General features: G+C 46.6%; 1 pseudogene; it reads left to right on the top strand.

Annotated features, from left to right (window-relative positions):
• The window catches only part of LOC111967390 (protocadherin alpha-C2-like), a 53,863-nt pseudogene that overhangs the window by 7,213 nt on the left and 33,117 nt on the right, over positions 1 to 13,533 (top strand).

Genomic DNA, 13,533 nt, shown 5'->3' with positions numbered 1-13,533 from the left:
GGGCATATCGAGAGCGAGGAAAGAGAGGGGAAGAGAAGAGAAGAGAACAGAAGGAAGAATGAGAGGAGAGTGGAGAGGGGAAGGGGAAAAAGAAAGAGGCCGAGGGGAGGTGAGATAGATGCAATCCAAACCCAGCACCTAATTTGATGTCCACACAGCTAGGCAGGGAGGGAAGCGAAGTACACGAAAACCATAGGATAAATCTCTCTCTCTCAATCTACTCTCTACCGCTCTTCCCTCTCTCTCTCATCTCATTCCTCTCTCTCTCGTCTCTACCTCTCTCCTCTCTCTCCTCTCTTCTCTCTCCCTCATCCCCTCTCTCTCTTCCCCTCTCTCTCGATTCTCTCTCTCTCTCTCTCGTTCGTCTGTCTCATGTCTCTGTCTCTCTCTTGTCGTTTCTCTCTCTCATCTCTCTCTGCTCTCTCTCTCTGTCTTCGGTCTCTCTCTCTCTCTCTTCTCTCATAATTCTTATCTTATCTTGCTCGCTAGCCTCATCAGATTACCTTAGGCGAATCATGATATACACTCCAAGCCCATGGTGTGTCGTGGGTGGCCGTTGTGGCCTCCTGATGGAAGCGAAGATCCATCAGACTGTGATGTTTTAGTGCGGGGTGCCAGATGAGGATTGTGTCTCTGTCTGCTGATACCTGCATGTGTAACCGCTGGTGTAGGCAGAGAGACGGCGCGGGAGAGAGCTGCGGAGGAGGCAGTTTGTCTGCTCATCTCATCTTACACATACAGACCACATAAGGACGGCCAGAGTCCACGTCCCCATGAGTAGGAGGGTCTCGGCCATGTTTGTCCTGGGTACGAACAGGGTGAAATGCTTCAATGATATGGCTCAGAGGCGTTGTGTGTGGTATTCCTTAAAAGAACCATCTCCCTCCTCAGTGTGTGAACGCTCGAACGTTATTTTGTGAAGCGTTAGTGTGGACTGTTGAGTCAGTACTCTCACTGGTACCACGTCATCACAGGTGGTTGGAGGGGGTTGAAATATGCCTGTTGAAGGGGTATTGTAGGTTGTGATGTGGGCTATCGCCATTCTCAGGTGTGCTAGACAAATATTTTATGCCTTGGATTTGCAGAGAGCCAGTATAGAGTTTATCACTCTCCATAACAGGTGTAGCTTCTTTGTGGATTTGACGCAAATGAATACAAATATGGTTTCTCAGATTTGGGGCCAAAAAAATGTGTTCCCTGCTTTCCTGCTGTAGAGGAGTTGTGTCGGGTGTGTAGCTGGTCTACCTGTGTGCGCTGTATAGGCTGTCTGTGTTGTGTTGAGGCTGTTCTCTGTGGTGGTGGTCCATCTTTGTGTTGTGGCTGAGCCGTGTCTCCTTGTGTGTACTCTGTCGTGTGTGTAGCTGATCTGTGTGTGATAGCTGTTGGTGGTGGGTAGCTTGTGTGTGTGGTACGCTGTGGGTCTGTGGTGTTAGCTTGTCTAAGTGTGTGTAGCTGTCTGTGTGTAGTTGTTGTGTGGTGTTTCCCTTGGATGATGATGTGATGGGCTGTACTGAATGAACTCCTGGAGGGGATACCAAGACCTTACGAATTAGCCCACATATTAATTTTGGCGTCATGAATGTGTTGTGGGAAGGACTATGGGCGAGGTGTTCCATTTCGTCCAGGAAGGGTTAGCATCTGTCTAGGCACACCAGGAGAAGGTGGCGCTCAACCGGTGCAACCGAGAATGTTAGAGGTTGGTTCCTTGACTACGTGCTCGTGGAAACAGGAGATGTTTATTTTATTGAATATTTAAAACATATAATACTTGCAGTGAAGGTGAGCGACGCGGTGTGCGCCCGCTGCACCACAACACTCACACCAAGCGATCTGAATAGACCGTCCCAAACCCAGAGATGTTTCTGAATCCTGTAATGGGGTGGAAGGTTTGATGCGGAAATGGTCAATCTGCCAGATGAGGAGAAATTCCATCCTTTAGCCACACATTTGTAGTACATGGAGAACTCTGGAAAGGTGCTCCGGATTCAAAGTTATCTTTCTATGGACGCTTAAGTTTTTTTTTCATTGACCTTTAGGGTTAAATGCAGCTGGATTTGGGTGGCTAGTTCCCCAGGTGTTGGGCTGGGTATTCATAGTTCACCATGATAAGATGTCCACTACCACTATATGTGATTTCTGCGAGGTCAGAGGTGTATGGACCCTTTGTCATGTGCACTCTCTCACGGCTCTGTTGTGACAGTGGTGATGTCCACATAGTCTCTGTCCAGGTGCAGAGCGCTGAGGGCCGTTAAACTGGATATCGCCTGTTCTCCGCTACCCCTTTCCCACTCACCTCCCCGATCACACTCCCCGCTCGCCTCGTAGATTTCTCTCTCTGTCTCTCTCTCTCTCTCTCTCTTTCTCTGTCCCTGTCTCTCTCTCTCTCTCTCTCATTCTATTTATCTTGCTCTCTCTCAGATACGGTGCTGATATACTCCAAGCCCATGTGTGTGTGTGTGTGTGCGTGTGTCCTCCTGTGGGAGTGCATCAGACTGTGGATGTGTTTAGGGTCCAGATGCTCGTCTCTAACCTGCAGTGTTAGTGTGTGTCTGTTCTCATTTACACATACAGACACCATAAGGACGGCCAGACCACTCCCCCATCGGCCATTCTGGTACAACAGGGTAAATGCTTAATGATGGCGTTTGTATTCCTTAACCATCTCCCCTCTCTAACACTCTTATTTGTGAGCGTTAGTGTGGACTGTGAAGTCAGTCTCTCACTGTAAGTATCACAGGTGGTTGGAGTGTTGAAATAGTTGTTTGTAGTTGTTTGTAGTTGTTTGTTTCCCTGTGGATGTGGATGATGTGATGGGCTGTCTGAATGACTCCTGGAGGGATACCAAGACCTTCTCATTAGGCCCACATATTAGATTTTGGCGTCATGAATGTGTTGTGTGGAGAGACTATGGTCGATTTTCCATCGCCAGGAAGTTAACATCTGTCTTGTGGACAGCACAGGAAATGGGTCAACACTGTGGAGAAGTTAGAGGTTGTTCCTACTACTGGTCCTGGAACAGAGATGTTTTTTWATTGAATATTTAAAACATATAATATACTTGCAGTGAAGCCGCTCAACAACCACYTCACACCAAGCATCTAATAGACTCCCAAACAGAGATGTTTTGAATCTGTAATGGTGAAGGTTTGGAATGGGAAATGGGTCATCTGCCAGATGGAGGAGAAATTCCATCCTTTAGCCACACATTTGTAGTACATGGAAACTCTGGAAAGGTGTCCATTCAAATTATTACTTTATGACGCTTACATTTTTTTCATTGACCTTTTAGGGTAAAATGGTGGTTTGGTGGCTAGTTCCCCAGGTGTTGGCTGGTATTCATAGTTCACCTGATGATGTCACTACACTATAATGTGATTTTCCTGCAGACAGAGGTTATGACCCTTTCATGTGCCTCTCTCACGGCTCTGTTGTGATGGTGATGTCACATATTCTCTGTCCAGGTGCAGACCTGAGGGCGTTAAACTGATATCGCTTCTCCCTACCCTTCCCCTCACCTCCCCATCACCTCCCCCTCGCCTCTAGGTCTCCACCTGTGACCTTGAATGGAGAGAGACGAGGGGGGTGGGGTAGGGGGATCCATGTGGTTACCATGATGAGGTCTGTGGGACCAGCTCAGGCTGATTCTGTGACAGTGACACTCAAGGTTTAGATCAGAGGAGGGAAGGAAAAGAAAGAGAGAGCGAGAGAGAGATAGATGAGAGAGAGGAGAGAGTAGGGAGCAGGAGAGAGAAGGGAGCAGGTTAGAGGAGGAGAGAGGAGGAGATGAGAGGAAAGAGAAAGAGAGAGATTAAAGGAGGAGAGAGAGAGTAAGACAAGAGAGGGAAGAGAAAAAGAAAGTGAGGGGAGAGAAGGGGAGAGAAGGAGAGAGAAAGAGAGAGAAGGAGAGAGAAGAAAGAAAGTAAGGGGAGAGAAGGAGAGAGAAGGAGAGAGAAAGAGAGAGGAGAGAGAAAGAGAGAGAAGGAGAGAGAAGAAAGAAAGTAAGGGGAGAGAAGGAGAGAGAAGGAGAGAGAAAGAGAGAGAAGGAGAGAAGGAGAGAGATCTGAACCAAGCCTAGTACAAGAGAAGTCAGAAAGAAAATAGTAAGAAGGAGATTCAGAAGGAGAAGGAGATTCAGAGTGAAAGAGTGAAAGTGTGAAAGACCGAGAGAGAGAGTGAGAGAGATAGAGCTGCAGCCCTGATGGAGTCCATCAACACAAACTGCCATGTGAGAATTCCACTGCGTCTCCATGGTAACGGAGCGTACCACCGGAAGCTGAGTGGTTTGACCCAGGGTGAGGGTGGCCTGAGGGCCTGTGGCAGAGAGGCAGGGTCACTGGACCGGTCTGGTGTGGGCAGTCTGTGAACAGGCTTATCTCTTGAAGTCATCACTCTCACAGAGGACAGGGAGGGAGGAGGAGGGGAGGAGCAGGGAGCTCCAGCGCAACTCAGAATTAATTTCTCTCCACAGGCAGAGGCAAGCTGTCACTGTTATGATGTGTGTGTATGTGTGTGTGTGCGCACATACTTGTGGTTCACGCCATGATTCATTAATGAGAAGATATTGGGTTTTGCCTGTGTGATCTCTTGCAGTACTTAAGACTCAATCCCTTTCTCTCACTCTCTCTCTTGCAGCCCAAGGTGCCGAATTCAGACTGGCGTTACTCTGCCTCACTTAGGACTGGGATGCAGAGGTAAGCACATATATCCTTTTAGCATTCCTCAATAAGTGTCCGCTGTCCATAACAATGATCATTCACATTTCACCAGTATTCCATTCCTCTAATCCCTCTTAAATCCTAAACTACTCTACCCATTGCCCTCTACCAAAGGAACCTCTCATGATGCTGCTTGTTTAACAAACCCCATTGAACTACAGAGTCATTTCCTTCTGTCAATACATTACAATTAAACCAGATATTATCCTATTTATAAGCATCCGTTTGACAGTCTTCTATCAGCTTGGCCATTGGACAGTAGTAGACAGACAGAGAGCGAGGGGTGAACAAGGGGTCAGTGAAAGACTGAGGGGACTGAAGGAGGGATGGAGAGAGGGATGAAAGGGAAGGCAGTCAGGTGGAAATATGGCCCGTCGGGACACTGGGAATGCACAATTCAGGGATCACATTACCCATGAGCCATTGGGCCACTAGCTGCTGTGGGTATGGTCTGAGCCTGACTCAAACGAGTAGCATGCTAATGAGAGGGAGGGACCAAGTTAACGAGCAGAGCCAGCCATAACGAGCCAGGCGAACCACATCGCCCTCTGCACTGCGCCCGGGCCATCTCATAGTACACACACACACACACACACACACACACACAGAAGTCTGTCCCTCCGGCCGTGGCGGACAGCATTGTGAAAGTGATGAGGGACATGAGAGATGACAGAACTGACGGSGCTTTCACAGCTCCCTGTAAACAACGTCTGTCTGTCCGTCCGTCCTAATGTTTGCTCAGAGACATGCTGCTTTATCAGGGTCAACTAGTGCTGAGCGATTAACCAAAGTTTATTTCCCCCTCGATTATTAAAGACCTAATTAACCAACGTCAGTTCAATTACTTGAATTCCCATTTAGTTCAATTTTTTTGTGTGAGCTCAACACACTGTTTCTCGAGAGAGAAATCCTATCAAGCATGAGAGACATCAAATCAAGACCGAACTGCGGGGCGTTGTAGTGAGTTTTCAATGGGGAAATATTCTACCTGGTTCAGTGGAGAAAACGTGGTAAATAACTTCAATGACCAGAAACCATTGCACCTATTCTTCTCGGCGATGCACATAGACCGCATGAGAGAGGAATGTACACAACACATAGACCACACAACCACACAGGGAAAAACACAACACCTGGGTTAATGAGAAATAGAACACTACACACTCAGTGTAGCACACTGAGAGAAATATAACACACACATCAGAGTTACACACTGGAGAGAAATATAACACACACACTGAGGTACGAGCACCTGAGCTGGGAACAAACACACACAGCACTGAGGTTACACACTAGAGGAAATCCAACACACACACTCAGAGGTTACACACTGGAAGCAAATATAACACACACACTGAGGTTACAGCACTGAGCTGGAACAACCACACACACACACACTGAGGTACACACTGGACAGAATATAACACACACACTGAGTACAGCACTGAGCGGACAACACAACACACAACACTGAGGTTACACACTAAGAAAATAACACACACTAGACACAGAGACAATATAACACACACACTGAGTGTACACACTGGAGAAATATAACACACACACTGAGGTTACACACGGGAGAGAAATATAACACACACACTGAGTTTACATACCGAGAGAAATATAACACACCACTGAGGTTACACTAAGAGAAATATAACAGACACACTCAGAGGTTACACACTAGATAAATATAAAAACACACACCTAAGTTACTCACTGGAGAGTAACATATAACACACACACCTAGTGTACCACACTGGAGAGAATATATAACACCACACACTCAGAGGTTACACACTACACATAATATAACACACACAATAGGTTACATCTGGAGAGAAATATAACACACACACTGAGAGTTTACACACTACTGGGAGAATATAACACACACACTGAGGTTACACTACTGGAGAGAATATAACACAAACACTCAAGGACACACTAGATTACATATAACACACACACTGAGTTACATACTGGAGAGAAATATACACACACCGAGGTTAACATGGAGAAATCATAACACACACACACTCAGAGGTACACACTAATAATATAACACACACACTAGTTACATACTGGAAGAATATAACAACACACTGAGTACAATGGAAATATAAACCACACATGATTATACTGAGAGAATTAACACACCACACTGACGGTTACATACTGGGAGAAAATATAACACACACCTGAGGTTAAATAATGGAGAAAAATATAACACAACACACTCAAGTTACATACTGGAGAAATATAACACACACATGAGGTTACATACTGGAGAGAAATATAACACACACACTCAGAGGTTAATACTGGAGAAAAAACAACCTGAGGTAAACTGGAGAGAAATATAACAACACACTCAGAGTTACACAACTGAGAGAAATATAACAACACTGAGGTAAACTGGAAAAAAGTATAAGACACTCAGGGTTACATACTGGAGAGAAATTATAAATATAAGCAATTAATAAAAAAAAAAAATTAAAATAAATTTAACATGAGAGAAATTATAACTAACAGAGTAAATTAATGAAAATATAACACACACACTCGAGGTTCACACTGGAGAGAAATATAACACACACACTGAGGTTACACATGGAGAGAAATATAACACACCACTCAGAGGTTACACACTGGAGAAATATAACACCACACATGGTACATACCTGGAGAGAATATACACCACACTCGAGGTTACACACTGAGAGAAAATATAACACACATCAGATGATACACACTGGAGAGAAATATACTACAACACAATGCGGTTACACCTGGAGAAATATAACACACACAGTCAGATACACACTGATAATAATAACACACAACTCAGTACACACTGAGAGAAATATACCACACTCGAGTTAACATGGAGAAAGTATACACACACACTCGAGTAACAGAGAGACATAACCCAGTTGACACACACAAAACTATCACATGGGTTAACTGGAAATATATAGTCTGAGCTTATGCAAGCTTCTAGCTACCAACCCACTCATGTGAGCTATACATGTGTGACCCAATCCTCTCTCACTCTCATTCCCAAATAATAAATTAACCATGGCAGGGAACTACAGGATGGTGGTGTGTGTGTTGTATGTGTGTGTGTGTGGTTGTGTGTGTGTGTGTGTGTGTGGTGTGTGTGTGTGTGTGTGTGTGTGGTGTGTGTGGGTGTGTGTGTGTGTGTGTGTGTGTGTGTGTGTGTGTATACAGTCGGTAGTGGGGTCAGCCAATTCCATCTGAGGAACTCAAGCAGGACCTGGATTAGGATAAATCACGCCCACCCCAGTTTCAGCACACCCTCCCACTAAAATTTACTGAGCTTTGGCAGTGTGATAAAAAAAGCGACAGGGTGCCGCCACAACACAGCAAATACAGAACCTTAACACACAGACTCCACCATATTAACATGTAACGGATCAAATTTCACCTAAATCCATTGTCCTCTATTTCAAACTTCAAACATAATACGGAGTTTAATTATGCAAAGGTTCAGGAACATTTCATAGCGCTTTTGAAACAATCTGCATATTCCAGTATCATTTATCCAACAGGGTGGCACTTCTGGAACAGTGAGGCTGCAGAGCAGGTTTAAACTGAGGATTAAAGACTCTCTCTATCTTCTCTTTATTGTGTTAGCAGATAGAGGATGGACACAGGTATCAGAGCATCTCCTGATTAAGATAGAAACCCCTGCATGTGGTTTTAAGGCAGTGCTCCTCCTCTCTCAATCCCCCGCGCTTCCATTTTTTCATCCCCCTCTCCTCTCCATTTGTCCTGCTTGGGGAACTGGGTCTCATTTAGTCTCACTAAGGTCAGGTGAGAAGAAACCATTAGCCACTTCAGCAGGAATCGCTCTGCTTTCTCTTTCACTGTCTCTGTTGCTGTATTTTCACTCCACAGACACACACGCCAATATGTATTGACTACGAAATTCTTCTCGTTTTCCCCACTCTATACTGAAAAACGTCAATGTTCAGCTGCAAGGACATGTTCTCCATGAGGTAAATTAAAGTATTGTATGATATAATAGTTGAACATGTACAGTAAGAGAGACAAGAGGAAGGGGAACATTGTGAGGAGGTAGCAGGACACACTTTAGTTGCACTTCTTCTCAATGCTCTACACACGTCTGGTTGTCTGCGCGTACACGTGTGCGCGGTGTCCGTGCGCGCATTTACACGTCAAGTCAGGCAGTCACAGCTCGTTCCATCCTCTCCTCGCTCTCTTCCTGTCTGATTCCCTCTCCTCCCTCCCCCTTCTCTCTTATTCATTTGTCCCTTCCCCCTCTCCCTCTCTTTCTTGCTATGCAATTTTTCACTCTAGCTATATTGAAAAGTGGTGTGTGTGTTATGTGTGTGTGTGTGTAAATGTCCTCCTGTCTTTGTGTAGGGTGTAAGGAGATGAATAGAGATTTGGTAGGGACCATTTTGTGTAGACTGCTGTGTAGAGCTGGAGTCAATTATTAATGGGGAACACGGCCGAAAAACATGTTCCCTCAGCTAATGGCTGTATCTGTTTCCTCTCATTGTTCACTTTCTCCTTGTGTCCCTCTAAATGTCTTTGTCTTTCTAAAGGCAGTCTTCTGTCTCTTCTGTCTCTTTGCCTGTCGTACTTACAGCCATGAACCCATACAGACACACTGCTTCTAGTAAGCATGGTTCTAATTACAAGCAGGTCAAAATCATTACAGAAGTTGATATTGGTTTGGGGTATACATTCAAAATCTCTCAAAATGTTTCAAGCAAACTGTAATCTCATTAGATTAGAGTATAAGAGATAAACACATTCAGATTGGAGGGAGGGAGGGAGGGAGGAGGAGGGAGGGAGGGAGGGAGGGGAGGAGGAGGGAAGGAGGGGGAGGGAATAGGATGGAGGATGAATGATTAGAAGGATTTGCTCTAGCCAATTAACTCACAGTAACACCTGCTGTAATTATGAGGAATCGGTGTAACAACTAATGACACGAGGATGTTACACTCGTATTAATCTGACACACAAACACATTAATGTACTCGTAGAATGAGACTTATACTGTAAGACAGACACATAAAACATTTAAAACATTAAAGACACATTAATGTACTTGTAGAATGAGACTTATACTGTAGAAAGACACATAAAACATTAAAACATTAAAGAGCCTAGTGCTGAGCTAGTGCTGAGCCTAGTGCAGCCTAGTGCTGACCCTAGTGCTGAGCCTAGTGACTGAGCATAAGTGCTGACCTAGTGCTGACCATAGTGCTGAGCATAGTGCTGACTAGTGCTACCTAGTGCTGAGCATAGTACTGACCTAGTGCTGACCTATGCTGACAATGCTGAGCATAGTGCTGAGCTTAGTGCTGAGCCTAGTGCTGACATCGTCTGCCTAGGCTGACCTAGCTAGATAGTGCTGACCTAGTCTGACCTAGTGCTGAGCATAGTGCTGGCATATGCTGACCTAGTGCTGCCCAAGTTGGCATATGCACCCTAGTGCTGAGCTAGTGCTTGAGCTATCATGCTACCCTAGTGCTGACATATGCGAGCATTGCTGCCCTAGTGCTGACATAGTGCTGGCATAGTGCTGACCTAGTGCTGACCATAGTGCTGAGCATAGTGCTGACCTAGTGCTGACCTAGTGCTGAGCATAGTGCTGACCCTAGTGCTGACCTAGTGCTAGCATAGTGCTGACCCTAGTGCTGACCTAGTGCTGAGCACTAGTGCTGAGCTCTAGTGCTGACCCTAGTTGCTGACCCTAGTGCTGAGCATAGTGCTGACCTAGTGCTGCAGCTAGTGCTGAGCTAGTGCTGACCTAGTGGCTGAGCATAGTGCTGACCCTAGTGCTGACCTAGTGCTGAAGACTAGTGCTGAGCCTAGTGCTGAGCTAGCTGACCTGAGCATTAGTGCTGAGCATAGTGCTGACCACTAGTGCTGACCCTAGTGCTGAGCCTAGTGCTGACCTAGTTGCTGACATAGTGCTGAGCATAGTGGCTGACCCTATGCTGACCATAGTGCTGAGCATAGTGCTGAGCTAGTGTGAGCATAGTGTGAGCATAGTGCTGAGCATAGTGCTGACCCTAGTGCTGACCATAGTGCTGGGCAAGTCTGAGCTAGTGCTGACTATACTGACATGTGCTGAGCATAGTGCTGAGCTAGTGCCTGAGCATAGCTGCAGACCATAGTGCTGAGCCTCAGTGCTGACCTAGTGCTGTACCAATAGTGCTGAGCATAGTGCTGACCCTAGTGCTGACCATCTGTGCTGAGCATAGTGCTGAGCATAGTGCTTGCCCTATGCTCTGAGCCTAGTGTGCTGCCTAGTGCGACCATAGTGCTGAGCATATGTGCTGACCCTAGTGCTGGACATATCGTGCTGAGCATAGTGCTGAGCATAGTGCTGACCTAGTGCTGACCATAGTGCTGGCATAGTGCTGAGCATAGTGCTGACCTAGTGCTGACCATAGTGCTGAGCATAGTGCTGAGCATAGTGCTGAGCTAGTGCTGACCATGTCTAGCCTAGGCTGACCTAGTGTGCTTAGCTGACCTAGTGCTGACCTAGTGCTACCTATGTGCTGACCCTAGTGCTGAGACCTAGTCTGACTAGTGTGGCCTAGGCTGACCCTAGTGCTGACCTAGTGCTAGCATAGTGCTGAGCATCTGCTGACATTACGTATGCTGAGCATAGTGCTGACCCTAGTGCTGACACATAGTGCTGAGCATAGTGCTGAGCCTAGTAGCTGACCATAGTGCTGAGCATAGTGCTGACCCTAAGTGCACCCTAGTGCTGAGATAGTGCTGACCTAGAGGCTGACCATAGTGCTGAGCATGTGCTGAGTAGTGCTGACTAGTGTGACCCTAGTGCTGACTAGTGCTGACCCTAGTCTGAGCCTATGTGCTGAGCCTAGTGCTGACCTCATGCTGACATAGTGCTGACCCTAGTGCTGACCCTAGTGCTGAGCTAGTGCTGAGCTAGGCTGAGGCCTAGTGCTGAGCCATAGTGCTGAGCTTAGTGCTGACCATCAGTGCTGAGCCTAGTGCTGAGCTAGTGCTGACCTAGTGCTGACGCATATGCTGAGCTAGTGCTGAGCATAGTGCTGAGCCTAGTGCTGAGCATAGTGCCTGAGCATAGTGCTGAGCCTAGTGCTGACCATGACTAGTGCTGACCTAGTGCTGAGCATAGTTGTGACCCATAGTGCTATACGCCTAGTGCTGAGACCTAGTGCTGTAGCCTGGTGCTGATCCTAGTGCTGAGCCTAGTGCTGACCCTAGTGCTGCACTAGTTGCTGACACCTAGTGCTGACCTAGTGCTGACCTATGCTACCATGGTGCTAGCAGAGTGCTGAGCATAGTGCTGAGCCATAGGCTGACCCTAGTGCTCGACCATAGTGCTGACCCTAGTGCTGAGCCAGTGCTGAGCCTAAGTGCTGAGACACGTAGTGCTGAGACTAGTGCTGACCCCCTAGTGCTGAGCCCTAGTGCTAGCATAGTGCCTGAGCTAGCTACCATAGTGCGAGGATATCTGGCTTAGTGCTGACCATAGTGCTGACCCTAGTGCTAGCCTAGTGCTGACCCTATTGCTGACCATAGTGCTGAGCATAGTGCTGACCATATGCTGAGCATAGCTGACCATAGTGCTGGCATAGTGCTGAGGCTGCGTGCTTGAGTAGTCTCCTAGAGCCTTAGTGCTGCCTAGTGCTGAGACTAGTGTTGAGACTAGGCTGAGACTAGTGCTGGACTAGTTGCTAGCCTAGTGCTGGCCCCAGGTGAGACCTAGTAGTTGAGGACTAGTGCTGAGCCTAGTGCTGAGCCTATGTTGAGACTAGTGTTGAGCTAGTGCTGACCTAGTGCTCAGCCTATGCTGCCCTCGTGTTGAGACTAGTGCTGAGGACTAGTGCTGAGACTAGTGCTGAGCCTTAGTGCTGAGCCTAGTGCCTGACCCCAGTGTTGAGACTAGTGCTGACCTAGTGCTGACCACAGTGCTGGCTAGCTGAGCCCGTTTGGACTATGTTGAGACTAGTGCTGAGCCTAGTGCTGACCACAGTGCTGACCTAGTGCTGGCCTCAGTGTTGAGACTAGTGCTGAGATATGCTGATGCTGACCTAGTACTGAGCCTCAGTGCTGACCATAGTGCTGGAGCACAGACAAAATCACTATTTTAGTATTATTAGAAATAAGGCACACCTTTCAGACTGCTACAACTATGCAATTGGTAGAGCTACCTCACGCACTGTCTTAATCAGTCGTAAGAGTCATGATAGTAGTCTATGTGTTGTGTACATCCCTCTCTCATGCAGTCTAATGTGTTGTGTACATTCCTCTCTCATGCAGTCTATCTGTGTTATTCCTCTCTCAGCGGTCTATGTGTTGTTATTCCTCTCTCATCGTCTATGGTTGTGTACATCTCTCATGCTCTATTTGTAATTCCCTCTCATGCCGTCTATGTGTTGTCGTGCATTCCTCTCTCATGCAGTCTATGTTGTGTACATTCCTCTCTCATGCGGTCTATGTGTTGTGTGCATTCCTCCTCATGCAGTCTATGTCGTTGTGTACATTCCTCTCTCATGCGTCTATGTGTTGGTCATTCCTTCTCATGCAGTCTATGTGTTGTGTACATTCCTCTCTCATGCGTCTATGTGTTGTGTACATCCTCTCTCATGCGGTCTATGTGTTGTGAACATTTCCTCCTCATGGTCCTATTGTTGGTACATCTCGTCAACGCCTATGTGTTGTGTACATTCCCTCTCTCAATGCAGGTCTATGTGTTGATGTACATTCCTCTCTCATCGTCTCGTGTGGTTTGTAACAATTCCTCTCTCAG

Source organism: Salvelinus sp. IW2-2015, linkage group LG8 (assembly GCF_002910315.2).
Source record: "Salvelinus sp. IW2-2015 linkage group LG8, ASM291031v2, whole genome shotgun sequence".
NCBI lineage: Eukaryota > Metazoa > Chordata > Actinopteri > Salmoniformes > Salmonidae > Salvelinus > Salvelinus sp. IW2-2015.
Note: the sequence above shows the minus strand (reverse complement) of the source record. Positions and strands in the feature narration are given on the sequence as shown.